The sequence below is a fragment of the Indicator indicator genome, chromosome 26 (genome assembly GCF_027791375.1).
Source record: "Indicator indicator isolate 239-I01 chromosome 26, UM_Iind_1.1, whole genome shotgun sequence".
NCBI lineage: Eukaryota > Metazoa > Chordata > Aves > Piciformes > Indicatoridae > Indicator > Indicator indicator.
The window spans coordinates 15,175,556-15,187,695 of NC_072035.1; positions in this window are offsets into that span (position 1 = coordinate 15,175,556).

The window sequence follows — 12,140 nt, forward strand, 5'->3', positions numbered from 1 at the left end:
GGCCCCACCGTGCGCGGCCCCACCAGTGCGCGTGCGCGGCCCCGCCCCGCCCCGCCCCGCCCCTTCCGCACTCCGGGACCGCCTCCAGCACCTCCCGGTTCCGGCCGTGGCGGGGAAGCGACGGTCCTCGGTGGTTTGACTTCCCCCGGGGCAGTGTGCGGAGCAGCAGCGATGCCTCAAAGCCTGAGGCACCGCCGAGGTGTTCCCGGCGGTTTCTCCCCATCCCATCCCATCCCATCCCATGGGACGCGCAGGGAGAGCAGCGGCGGGGGCTCGGGAGCCGTCACCGAGGTTCCGAATGACGGTACCGAAAACGTGTCAGGCGGAGGGTGATTTTGAGCTGCCCTCTGGGGTGATTTTTCCCTGGCTGAAGACACGGTGGCCTCGGCGCCACCGGCAGTGGGGGTATCCCGTTCTCCAGGTGCTTGGCTTCATGATTTCGTTCCTGCCGGGACAGCATTTGCGAGGTCACCGGGGAGTGTTCTGCTGCAGAAGGCCTTCATAACACCAGAGCTGCTGAGGTTGGAAGGGACCTTTGAGGTCACCGAGTCCTACCACTCCCCCAGAGCTCCCAGTCCCACCCCTGCTGCTGAGCCACTGCCACTAACCCAAGTCCCTCAGCACCACATCCACACAGCTTGGAAACACCTCCAGGGATGGGCACTCCACCACCTCCCTGGGCAGCCTGGGACAGAGCCTGAGAACCCTTGCTGGGAAGGAATTCTTCCTAATCCCCAACGTGAGCTTTCCCTGGCACAACTTGAGGTGCCTTCCTCTTGTGCTGTCACTTGGTGCATGTCAGAAGAGACCAACCCCCAGCTGGCTCCAGCCTCCTGTGAGGGTGCTGTAGAGAGCAGTGAGGCCTCCTCTCAGCCTCCTCTTCTGCAGACTAAACAACCCCAGTTCCCTCAGCTGCTCCTCACAGGACTTTTGTTCAAGGCCCTTCAGTAGCTTGGTTGCTCCTCTCTGGACACTCACCAGCCCCTCAATGTCCTTCTTGGAGCCCCAAACTGACCTCAGTATTCAAGGTGTGGCCTCACCAGTGCCAAGCAGAGGGGGACAATCACATCCCTGGACCTCCTGGTTGCCATCAGACCTCTTGGCCACTTGGGCATTGCTGGCTCATCTCCAGCCAGCTTTCAACCAGCACCCCCAGGTCCTTCTCCACCAAGCAGCTTTCCAGCCACATACCCCCAAGACTGCATCTTTGCCTGGGGTTGTTGTGGCCCAAGTGCAGCACTCCACACTTGACCTTGTTGAACCTCATCCTGTTGGCCCCATCTCATCCAGCCAGCCTGGTCACATCTCTCTGCAGAGCCTCCTTATCCTCCAGCAGGTCAACCCTGCCACCTGCCTTGGTGTCACCTGCAGACTGACTGAGGGTGCCTGGATCCCCTCAATCAGATCGTTGATAAAGATGTTAAAGAGGACTGGCCCCAGCCCTGAGCCCTGGGGGACACCACTGGTGACTGACCACCACTCTCTGGTCCTGGCCAGTCCTGGGCAGCCAGTTCTTGACCCAACAAAGCCTTTCCCCACCCCTTCACCCCCAAGCCATGAGCAACCATTAGTGCTCTCCATGAGGATGCTGTGGGAATCAGTGTCAAAGGCCTTACTGAAGTCAAGGTAGCCACAGCCACAGCCTTTCCCTCGTCTATTGGGCAGGTCACCTTGCAAAAAGCCAACAAAGCTGTCTTGTGGCTCCAGGGAGCAGAAGAGGAGCAGGAAGCATCTCCAGACCAATGGAGCATCCAAAACACCTCCCTGAAGATCAATAGCCATTTGCCCCCATCCTCCACACTGATGAACTTGAATTTCCAAATCCCGAGTGCTGGCAGGCTCTGGGTGGGCTGACTGCAGGTCCTTCTACCTCTGGGCTGCTTTAGACTTGCTGCCTTGGAGAGTTAACTCCACTGTGCCCATCCAACCTGCCCAACCCCTGCCTTCTTTGCAGCAGTGCCCCCAGGGAAGGGCTGCCCCATATTTCACCAAATCACCCCAACCCCCAGAGGATTTGGTTGCACTGAAGGCAGAGCCTGGGTGGCTGCAGCCTATGGAGCTGCTGAGGAAGGAGAAAAGCTCTTAGATGTGCTGCTAATATATGAGAGACCAGAATAAAAACATCCCTGACACTTCACCATCCTCTGCCACAAAGATCTGACAACAGCTTTCACAGTATCACAGTACCACATCACATTAGACGTTGGAAGGGACCTCCAGAGATCATCCAGTCCAACCCCCCTGACAAAGATAGTCCACACAGGAATGCATCCAGGTAGGTTTGGAAAGTCTCCAGAGAAGGAGACTCCACAAACTCTGGGCAGCCTGCTCCAGTGCTCTGTCACCCTCACTGTAAAGAAGTTTCTTTTCATGTTGAGGTGGAACCTTTTATGTTCAAGTTTGAACCCCTTGTTACTTGCTTTATTAGTGCACTGAGAAGAGACTGGCCCCCTCCACTTGCTCCCCACCCCTCAGCTATTGATAGAAATTGATCAGATCCCCTCTCAGCCTTCTCTTCTCCACACTAAACAGCCCCAGGGCTCTCAGTCTCTCTTCACAGGGGAGATGCTCAAGTTCCCTAATCATCCTCCTGGCTCTCTGTTGGATTCTCTCCAGCAGGTCTCTGTCTCTCTGGAACTGGGGAGCCCCAAACTGGACACAGGATTGCAGCTGTGGTCTCAGCAGGGCAGAGCAGAAGGGGAGCAGAACCTCCCCAGCCCTGCTGGCCACACTTTTCTTGCTGCACTCCAGGATCCCATTGGCTCTCTTGGCCCCATGGGCACATTGCTGTCCCAGGCAGAACTTGCTGTCCACCAGCACTCCAAAGTCTTTCTTTGTGGAGCTGCTTTCCAGCAGGGCAGCCTCTAACCTGTCCTGCTGCCTGCTGTTATTCCTCCCCAGGTGCAGGACCCTGCACTTGTCCTTGTTGAACTCCAGGAGGTTTGCCTGCACCCAGCTCTCATCCTGTCCAGATCTCATTGGATGGCTGCACAGCCTGACAGGGTGTCAGCCACCCCCCTCCCCCTCCCAGTTTTGTATCAGGTATCACCTGAAGCAGGATTTTACTGTCACAGGGTTTTACTGTCACAGGGGTTTGCTACTGCAGGGTTTTAGCTGTTCCAGGGGGGATTCCCTGGCAGAACAACCTGGAATCCCTTTAGCAGCCATGGGTGCTTGGCTATGGTGGTCACAACTTCACCTGGTCCCAGCACAGGATCAGGCAAGCTGCCTGCTCCCAACAGAGCTTCCTGCAGTGTTGAAGGCCTACATGCAGCCTGCCTTGTCCCATCCAAGTGTCACATCCCCATTTGGCATGGCATGGAGCAGAACCTGCCTTGATCTTGCCACCTTCACAGCCTCACTGGGTCTTCTGCTCCCACCTTGGACTATTTCAAGGGGGAATTGAAGCCTGGTGGTTAGCTGTCTTGACCCCAGGTCCTGGGCAGCAACGTCTTGACCTTGACCCTGAGCAGGACCAGACTGGAGGAGAGAGACTGTGCGTGAAGCTCGGGGGGGGAGGAAGGGGAATCAGCAGAGCCATGAGCTGTGCACAGTGGCTGTGGGGGTGCCCCTGCGAACAAAACTGGAGGCTGATGGGGAACAAGGGGCTCAGCCCGGGGTAAGAGGTGGCCACGTTCCCAGGGACAAGCCCCAGCAGTGCCGGCAAAGGATCAAGGCACGATCGGGGGCTGCTGCACTCCTCGCAAAGGCTGAGCTGCGGAGGGAGGGAGAGACGCCCCTGCTCCACCGCGGACATTCCTCTGCCTGCCTTTGTGCTGCAGGAAATCTGCGCTTCCTCCTTTCCCGGCGCTGCTCCCTGCTCAATCGCTACCAGATGTGGCTGCCATGCGCTTCTCATTAGCCCAGCAGGCTCTGGCCGCTGCCTCCCGTCGGCTGCCAGGCTGGGGCCGGCACAGGCAGGACCTGGCAGACGCGGTGCAGGTACAGAATCATAGAATTGTTAGGATTGGAAGGGACCTCAAGGATCATCCACTTCCAAACTCCTGTTGCCACCTCACAGTAGATCATGTTGCTCAGAGCCACATCCAGCCTGGCCTTAAAGCCCCCCAGGGATGAGGCTTCTACCACCTCCCTGGGCAACCTGTGCCAGTGTCTCATCACCCTTATGGTGAAAAACTTCTTCCTAACATCCAATCTGAATCTACCCATTTCTAGTTTTGTTCCATTCCCCCTGGTCCTATCATTACCTGACCCCCTAAAAAGTCCCTCCCCAGCTTTCTTGTAGCCCCCTTCAGATCCTGGAAGGCCACAAGAAGGCCTCCTCAGAGCCTTCTCTTCCCCACACTGAACAGCCCCAACTCAGTCTGTCCTCATAGGAGAGGATCTCCAGCCCTCTGCTCATCCTCATATCTGGTGCAGGTGGCCCTGCTTCGTGTGGGGATGGTGCTGCCTGCCTTGCCACGCTAGGGTGCTGGAGGTGGTGTGGGGTTGAGCTCACTGTGGTGGATGGAGCTTGGGCTGGGCACCTGGTGCTCTCCTGGGATCTGCAGAGAGGACGAAGGGCTTTGAGTTGGAGTGAGATGAACCACAGCAGGGTCACACCCGCTGGGGACAATCTGCAGCCCTAGGCTGGGTCTGGGAGCCATGGGGGAGGTGGGTGGGTGGGTAGCACAAATCGGGACTGGGGCTGGAAAGCATGGGTGAGCCAAGGATGCCCCATGCTCCATTATGCTACAGGTGGTCCAGGCAGGATGTGTTGGAATGTGCACCAGGCCGCTGGGGTGTGGGCTCGAGTTGGGGTGGGGGAGTCCCTGACCAAGTGAACAGTGTCTGCAGTGGAGCCACAAGCAGGTAAGGTGGCACAGCATGGGTGGAGGAAGCATGAGCCCTTCCCATGCTTCCTAGGAACTGCTAGCACCCAGTGGGACATCATGGCAGCTGGACACCCAAGGGCCCATGTACATGGAGTGGTGTGTCCCTCTGGGCAGGATGAGGCCGCATTTGGGTGCTCATGGCCATGGGGGCTCTGCACCAGGGGAGCAGGATGCTCCTTGGAATGGCACATAGGGAGCTAGGGCTGATCCTGGCCCCTGCTTCTTCTCAAACCCCCAAACCCATCCGTGGGGTTTTGGTGCAGAGGTGGGTGGTGAGAAGCAGGAGGAGAAGCACACATTGTGGTTCAGAGCCCAATGCCTCAGCATGGGACCTGCAGGGACATCCTGAGCTCCCACAGGACTCTTGTGTCCCACTGGAGGAACTCACCTGGCCCCTAAGCAAAGGATCCCCCTTGGGGTTCAGGCTCTCAAGGTGGGGAGATTCGCAAAGGTGCCCGTTGAGGGAGGGGATACCTGGCTGCTGCCTTTCCCCCCCTTCCCATCCCCACCCTGGGGAACATTTGCACGCTCAGAAGTGCAGGCAAGGAGCCTCTGCCTGGCCTCTGCCCAGCTCTGCGCGGCGCAAGGCAGTTAGGAGCAACCCTCCACAGAAAGCCGAGCACCAGCTCACGGAAGGAGCTCGCCGCCCCGGCCCGGTGTCCCCGCAAGCTTTGCTGCCACGTCACCAGCGCTCCGCGTCACGGCTCGCAGCCGGGAGCTCCCCCCCGCGGCCGCGCAGCCTCCGCCGAGCGCGGTTCCGGCGGCAGCCCAGACGTGGCCTTACTGCTCCTGCTGCGGAGACAGGGGCAGGGACACGAACAGGAACAGGGTTGCAGCCTCTGGGCTTTGGCCCGGGCGCGGGGTGGGGTTGGCCATGCCGGAGCCGGGGATCCTCCGGCAGCTCAGCCCAAGCCGGTTAGACCCCGGCTGGCGACTGAGCCTGGGATGCTCCTGGAAGACCAACCCCCACACAGGACCAGCTCTTGGAGTGGGTCCTCTCCTTGGGGCTGGATCCTGCTCTCTTCACCCATCTCGCTTCTCCAGCTGTTTCTTGATCCCTCCAAGAGCTGCACCTAGCCCCCTGTACCCTGTACCCTGTGCTGGAGCCCCATCACCTCTACCCCATCCTGTGCTGAGCGCATTAATCACCGTGGTTGCTTCACCACCCATCCCCAGCCTCCTCCCCTCCTTTTTAGGGCTCCTTAAACCTCGTGTCTGAGCTCAGCCTGGTGCATGCTCAGCCCCTGGGTGAGGGGAGCGTGCAGGCAGGGCCATGCTGGAGCCTCAGGGCCTCAGGCTCAACGGATTTATTCCAATTAAAACACTGCACAGCAAAAGTGTTTCCCCTGCTCTGGCCTCTGCAGCCGAGTGTCTGAATGGGAACTTCACCCCTGAGCTGCAGCTAAAATAAGAGCAGTGTGGAGGTGGTCGCTGGGTTTCAGTGGTGCTGGGTGAAACCTCCATGCTCCCTTCCTGACTGCCTGGGTTTTGGTGGGGCTGGGGCAAGGGCTGTTTGGAGAAGCTGGGTTTGACCTGCCAGGAGGAGCATGAGATGCCAGCAGCATGTTGGAAAACATGGCTAGGGTTTGGTTGTCTGTGCTGAGCATTTGTGGGGACTTCTCAGGAGACACTGCACAGAGGCCTCCTGAATGCACGTCCTTCCCTGGGAGGAGAAGCAGATGCTCAGCCAGGACGTAGAGATTCACAGAGTCACAGACTGCATCAGGTTGGAAGGAGCCCCTCCAAGGGCACCTTGTCCAACCCCCGTGCAGGCAGCAGGGACATCTCCAGGTGGAGCAGGCTGCACAGGGACACATCAAGTCTGACCTTGAATGTCTCCAGGGATGGAGCCTCAAGCACAGCCCTGGGCAGCCTGTTCCAGTGTCTCCCAAGCCTCATTGTGCAGAACTTCCTCCTGATGTCCAACCTGAATCTGCCCTGCTCCAGTTCCAAACCATTGCCTCGCATCTGTCCCCACAGGCCCTTCTGAACAGTCCCTCCCCAATCTTCCTGGAGGTCCCCCTCAAGCAGGTCCACATCTGTCTTGTGTTGGGAGCCCCAGAGCTGGACACAGCACTCCTGGATGAATTTGTGTTAGTTGTAGCTCTGCTGCAGAGGAGCTCCTTGTGTTTCCACTCCCTGCAGAGCAGAGGGGTTGTCAGAAGGCCTGTTTGATGAAGGGTGACAGGTCTTTACCACCCCATGGACGACCCACTCCTGTCTGTGTGGCTCTCTGAGGTGAGGCTGGTCTTGCTTTGGGCAAGGGATGGGAGTTGCTTACCCTGTGTGCTGCTAGAGGGTCTCCCAGCTGTCTGGCATGGGGGGTCTTGGGTCACTGCGTTGTGCCCCATACCTGACAGGGAGGGACATGAGGTGAGAGGGAGGAGAAGAGTCCCCAAGCACCTTGCAATCCCTCTCCAGCATGAAATACCTCTGGCACCCCTATCCCTTCTCCAGGCCAGTGCCTGGAGAGGGCTCTCCTTCCCAGCTTTGGGAGCCCCTTGTCTCATGCATGTTTCATTCTGATTGGAGTTTCCCTTCCCAGTTTATTCTTGGCAGGACCTGAAATAGGAACTGGCTCACTGGCAGTGGGCTCCCTTCTGTTGCTGCTTGCTGGCCAAGCCAAAACAAACCTGCTCTTGTCCAACCCCAACTGGCTCCTTCCTCACCTGGGGAAGCTGGGAGCAAAGGGGAAGAGCAGTGTTAGAGTACTGCTGGAGGGGATGATGGCCCAGAAGTGCCACCATGCCCCTCTGCCTTCCCTGGGCGTGGTGCTGCTGGAGAGATTCATAGGTTCCCAGAATGGTATAGGTTGGAAGGGCTCTTATAAAGATCATCTGCTTCCAGATGGGAGGTGATACACCAAACTGAGTGGTGTGGTTGGTAAGGCTGAAGGATGGGCTGGGTGCCATCCAGAGGGACCTGGACAGGATGGAGAGATGGGCTGAGGAGAACCTCATGAGGGGAACCCATGGGTATTTATTAGCTATAGCTTCAGACCTTGCTGAGCCTCCTGAAAGCCTCTTCTGTTTCTCCAGCAGCTCTGTGGTGGAGGGTGAGAGGCTTGGATGACACCCAAGGTCTCACAGGCTATGTGCCTCCTTGGTTGTTGATTTTTGTCTCTGGTGACACCGAGCTGTGTCATCCCCTCCTGCTTCTGCACTGTGGGATAGTCCAGGAGCAGTTTCAGCCATTGTCCTTCACCTTCCCAAGTAAAACCTGAAGGAAAGCGGAGGGAGAGTGAAGGACCTCTGAAGGGTGGCCAGGAGTCTGGCAAGCAAGGCTAACATGTGCTGTGATGTCCCATCTCCAGCTTTTTGCTCTGAGATGATGCTAGATGATGCTTGTCCAGCAAGTCAGATACTGCCAGGCAAAGCTGAGTGATGCTGGAGCCCAGCCCCTGCCTGAGTGCTGGCCTGGGCTGGCTGCAGGACTGGCTCCAGGTGGTCTCATCCCATCCTGGTGTCTACCAGCAGCTTCCATCACCTCTGAGATTGTCCTGTGGTTGGCTTTTTGGTCCAGTCATCTTCTCCTGGTCCATCAGCCCAAACTGTGGGCAGAGCTCAGTGTGGTTCAGTGGTGAGCACCAGTGGCGAGCACTCCTGGCTCCCAGAGGAGTAGAGAACCCTGATTTCATCGCTCATGCCAGGGAGATTTCTCAGCCCTGGCTCTTCCACAGTTTGCTGGTCAGAGCAGTGGGCACTGCAGTCTGCAGGCTGGTGGAGGCTCTGGCTGAAGCTGAAGGAACTTAGCAGGGGCACAGCTGCTGCCTCCAGGGACCCTCAACTGCCACAGCCCTGCAGGCAGCGGGCCCTGGGCATGGGCCAGGACAGGCAGGGTAGCTTTGGGGAGCACCTCTGCCTCCTCCTCTCAGACCCAGGCAGCAGCACAGAGCCCAGGCAGCGTGTGGGCAGTGTGCAGGCAGAGAGCAGGCAGGGCACAGAGAGCAGGCAGAGGTTACAGGGAGTGCAGGCAGCGAGGGTGCAAGGCAGCTCACGGGGCTGCTCCTACCTTGGGCACAAGCTCCTTGTCCCAGCCTTGCTGCAAGGCAGCACTGTGCCTGGGGCTGTGTGCAGAGCCCAAATGCTGCCAGTGTTGGCAGGCCTTTGGCATGGGGTTAGAAAGTCAGGGTCAGAGCCCTGCACCCCACTGCCAGACCCTCAATCCCCCTACATACCAGCACCCTGTGCACCCTGCCAGGGGTGGACTCCCTTTGCCCATCAGCCAGAGCTCTCTTGATCTCAGAGTCCAATCCTGACTCTGCTGGAGAAGGTCTGACCACCAGAAGGGTCTGCCCTGGGGACTTTTGGTGGGTTCAGGAGAATGCTGGATACTGGGAGATGAGAGTAGGGTTGACAACTCAACATGAGGAGGAACTTTACTGTGAGGTTGCTGCAGCCCTGAGCAGGCTGCCCAGGGAGGTTGTGGAGTCTCCTTCTCTGGAGTCTTTCAAAACCCACCTGGATGTGTTCCTGTGTGACCTGCCCTGGGTGATCCTGCTCTGGCAAGGGGGTTGGACTCAATGATCATAGAATCACAGAATGGCTCAGGTTGGAAGGGACCTCAGAGATCATCTCCTCCAGCCTCCCCACAATGGACAGGGACACCTCTCAAAAGGACTTGGGTGCCCAAGGCCTCATCTAACCAGGCCTTGAGCACCTGTCATCCACCACCTCCCTGGGCAACCCATTCCAGAGTCTCACCACCCTCAGACTGAAGAACTTCTTCCTCAGCTCCAGTCTAACCCTGCTCTCCCTCAGCTTCAAACCATTCCCCCTTGGCCTGTCTCTAGGCACCCTTAGGAAAAGTTCCTCTGCAGCCTTCCTGCAGGATCCCTTCAGCTATTGGAAGGCAGCTCTAAGGTCCCCCTGGAGCCTTTTCTTCTCCAGGCTGAACACCCCCAGCTCCCTCAGCCTGTCCTCACAGCAGAGGTGCTCCTGCCCTTGGATCATCTTTGTGGCCTCCTCTGGACTCACTCCAGCAGCTCTGTGTCCTTCTCATGCTGGGGACAGCAGAACTGGAGGCAGGGTTGGAGGTGGGGTCTCAGCAGAGCAGAGCCAAGGGCAGAGTCCCCTCTCCTGCCCTGCTGCCCACACTCCTCTGGCTGCAGCCCAGCACACAGCTGCCTGCTGGGTTGCACTGCTGGCTCCTGGGGAGCTTCTCAGCAACCAACACCCCCAAGGCTTTTTCTTCAGGGCTGCTCTCCACCCCCTCTGCACCCAGCCTGGATTTGTGCCTGGGGCTGGCCTGGCCTTGCTGCAGGACCTTGCCCTGTGACTTGTTGACCCTCCTGCAGCTGGCACTGGCACACTTCTCCAGCATGCCAAGACCTTTCTGGATGCCATCCCTGCCCTCAAGCAAGTCCCCTGCACCACACAGCTTGGTTTCATCAGCAAACCTGCTGAGGGTGCCCCCAGTGCCACTGCCCAGATGTTAAATAGCACTGGATCCAGGACATACCCCTGAGGAACTCCACTTTGTTCTCCACCCGGACATCGAGCTGTGTCTCCAGACCCTGTGTCTCTTCCAACCCCCAACATTCTCTGATTCTATGAGGGTCTGCTCATCTTGTCTCCAAGGCTGGTCTCTGCTGCCAGGTGAGCCTCCCCACCCTGCCTGTCACCTACCTGATGCAAGCTGATCCATCCAAATGGTGTTCCTCAGGGCTCAGGGTTGGGACCACTTCTGGTTTAACATCTTTATTGATGACCTTGATGAAGGCACAGAGTGTGTCAGCAGTAACTTTGCTGATGACCCCAAGTTGGGTGGGAGTGTTGAACTTCATGGGGGTAGGGAGGCTTTGCAAAGGGACTTGGATAGATTGGATCCATGGGACAACATTGATGGGATGAGCTTCATCAAGGCCAAATGCCAGGTCCTGCACTTGGCTCACAACAACCCCAAGCAATGCTACAGGCTTGGGGCAGTGTGGCTGGAAAGCTGCCTGGCAGAAAGGGACCTGGGGGTGACAATGGACAAGCAGCTGAATAGGAGCCAGCAGTGTGCCCAGGTGGCCAAGAAAGCCAAAGGCATCCTGGCTGGGATCAGCAATGCTGTGTCCAGCAGGAGCAGGGAGGGGATTGTCCCCTCTGGTGAGGTCACACTTTGAGCATTGTCTCCAGTTGTGGGCACTCAACACAAGAGAGATGTGGAGGTGCTGGAGCCAGGGCAGAGGAGGGCAAGGAAGCTGTGAAGGACCTGGAGAAGAAATCTGCTGAAGAGCAACTGAAGGAGCTGGGGATGGTTAGTTTGGAAAAGAGGAGGCTGAGGGAGACCTCATTGCTGTCTGCAACTACCTGAAAGGAGGTTGTGGAGAGGCTGCTGCTAGTCTCTTCTCACAAGTCATTACTGATAGAACAAGAGGGAATGGCCTCAGGCTGCCACTGGGTAGGTTTAGACTGGACATTAGGAAACATTTTTTTCACATCGGGAGTAGTCAGGGATTGGAATGTGCTGCCCAGGGAGGTGGTGGAGTCCCCAAGCCTGGGGATGTGTTTCAAGGTGGTTTGGATGTGGTGCTTGGGGCTATGGCTTAGGGGTGACCCTTGTAGAGTAGGCTTCTGGGTTGGACTTGGTGATGCTGAGGCTCTTTTCCAACCTGAATGTTTCTGTGACGCTGTGATTCTGTGATCTGTCCCCTGCAGCTCGCTCAGGGGCGGTGCCCAGCACAGGGCCTGCCCGCGGGCAGAGGCGGGCACTGAGGTGGCACCCATTTAGAGAAGAAATACACATTTATTGGGGAAGCGCTCTGCAGAGGTGCCAGGCTCTGTCGTACCAAGGAATCCCTCCAGCTCCACTGGATGGGACGCGGGAACCTGAAGGGCGCCCAGCTCCGTGCTTTCCTCCCGGCCAGGAGCAACACCGGGGGCGAGGGGGAGAGGGCGGAGGGGAGGGAGGCATCGGTCGAAACCAGCTCGACCCCCACGCCGGGCATGAGACTGGCAATGGTTAGCCGTGCCCGGAGCCCAGGGTGGCTGGCTGTGGGGGTTTGCTGGTGGTGACGGGCGCAGGGCAGATCCCCGGCGATGCCCTGGGCACTGAGCAGCAGCCTCCTCCCTCTCCCGCGCTCCGTGAACCCGAGGCCGGGGCGGGGCGCGGGAAACGAGCGACCCCGTTACTGCAGGATATACCGGGGGGGAAGGGGGTCGAGTACAAGAAGCGCTGCTTATGCGGGTGATAATACTGCTAAAAAGGGGTGAGGGGGTTGGGGATGGGGGTGGTGCCACACATGCCTCCCCTCCCCCCCCCCGGCGGCCCTGCCCCTGAGCGGGGAGCGTGAGCTGCCAGACCTGGGCAGGGAGCAGG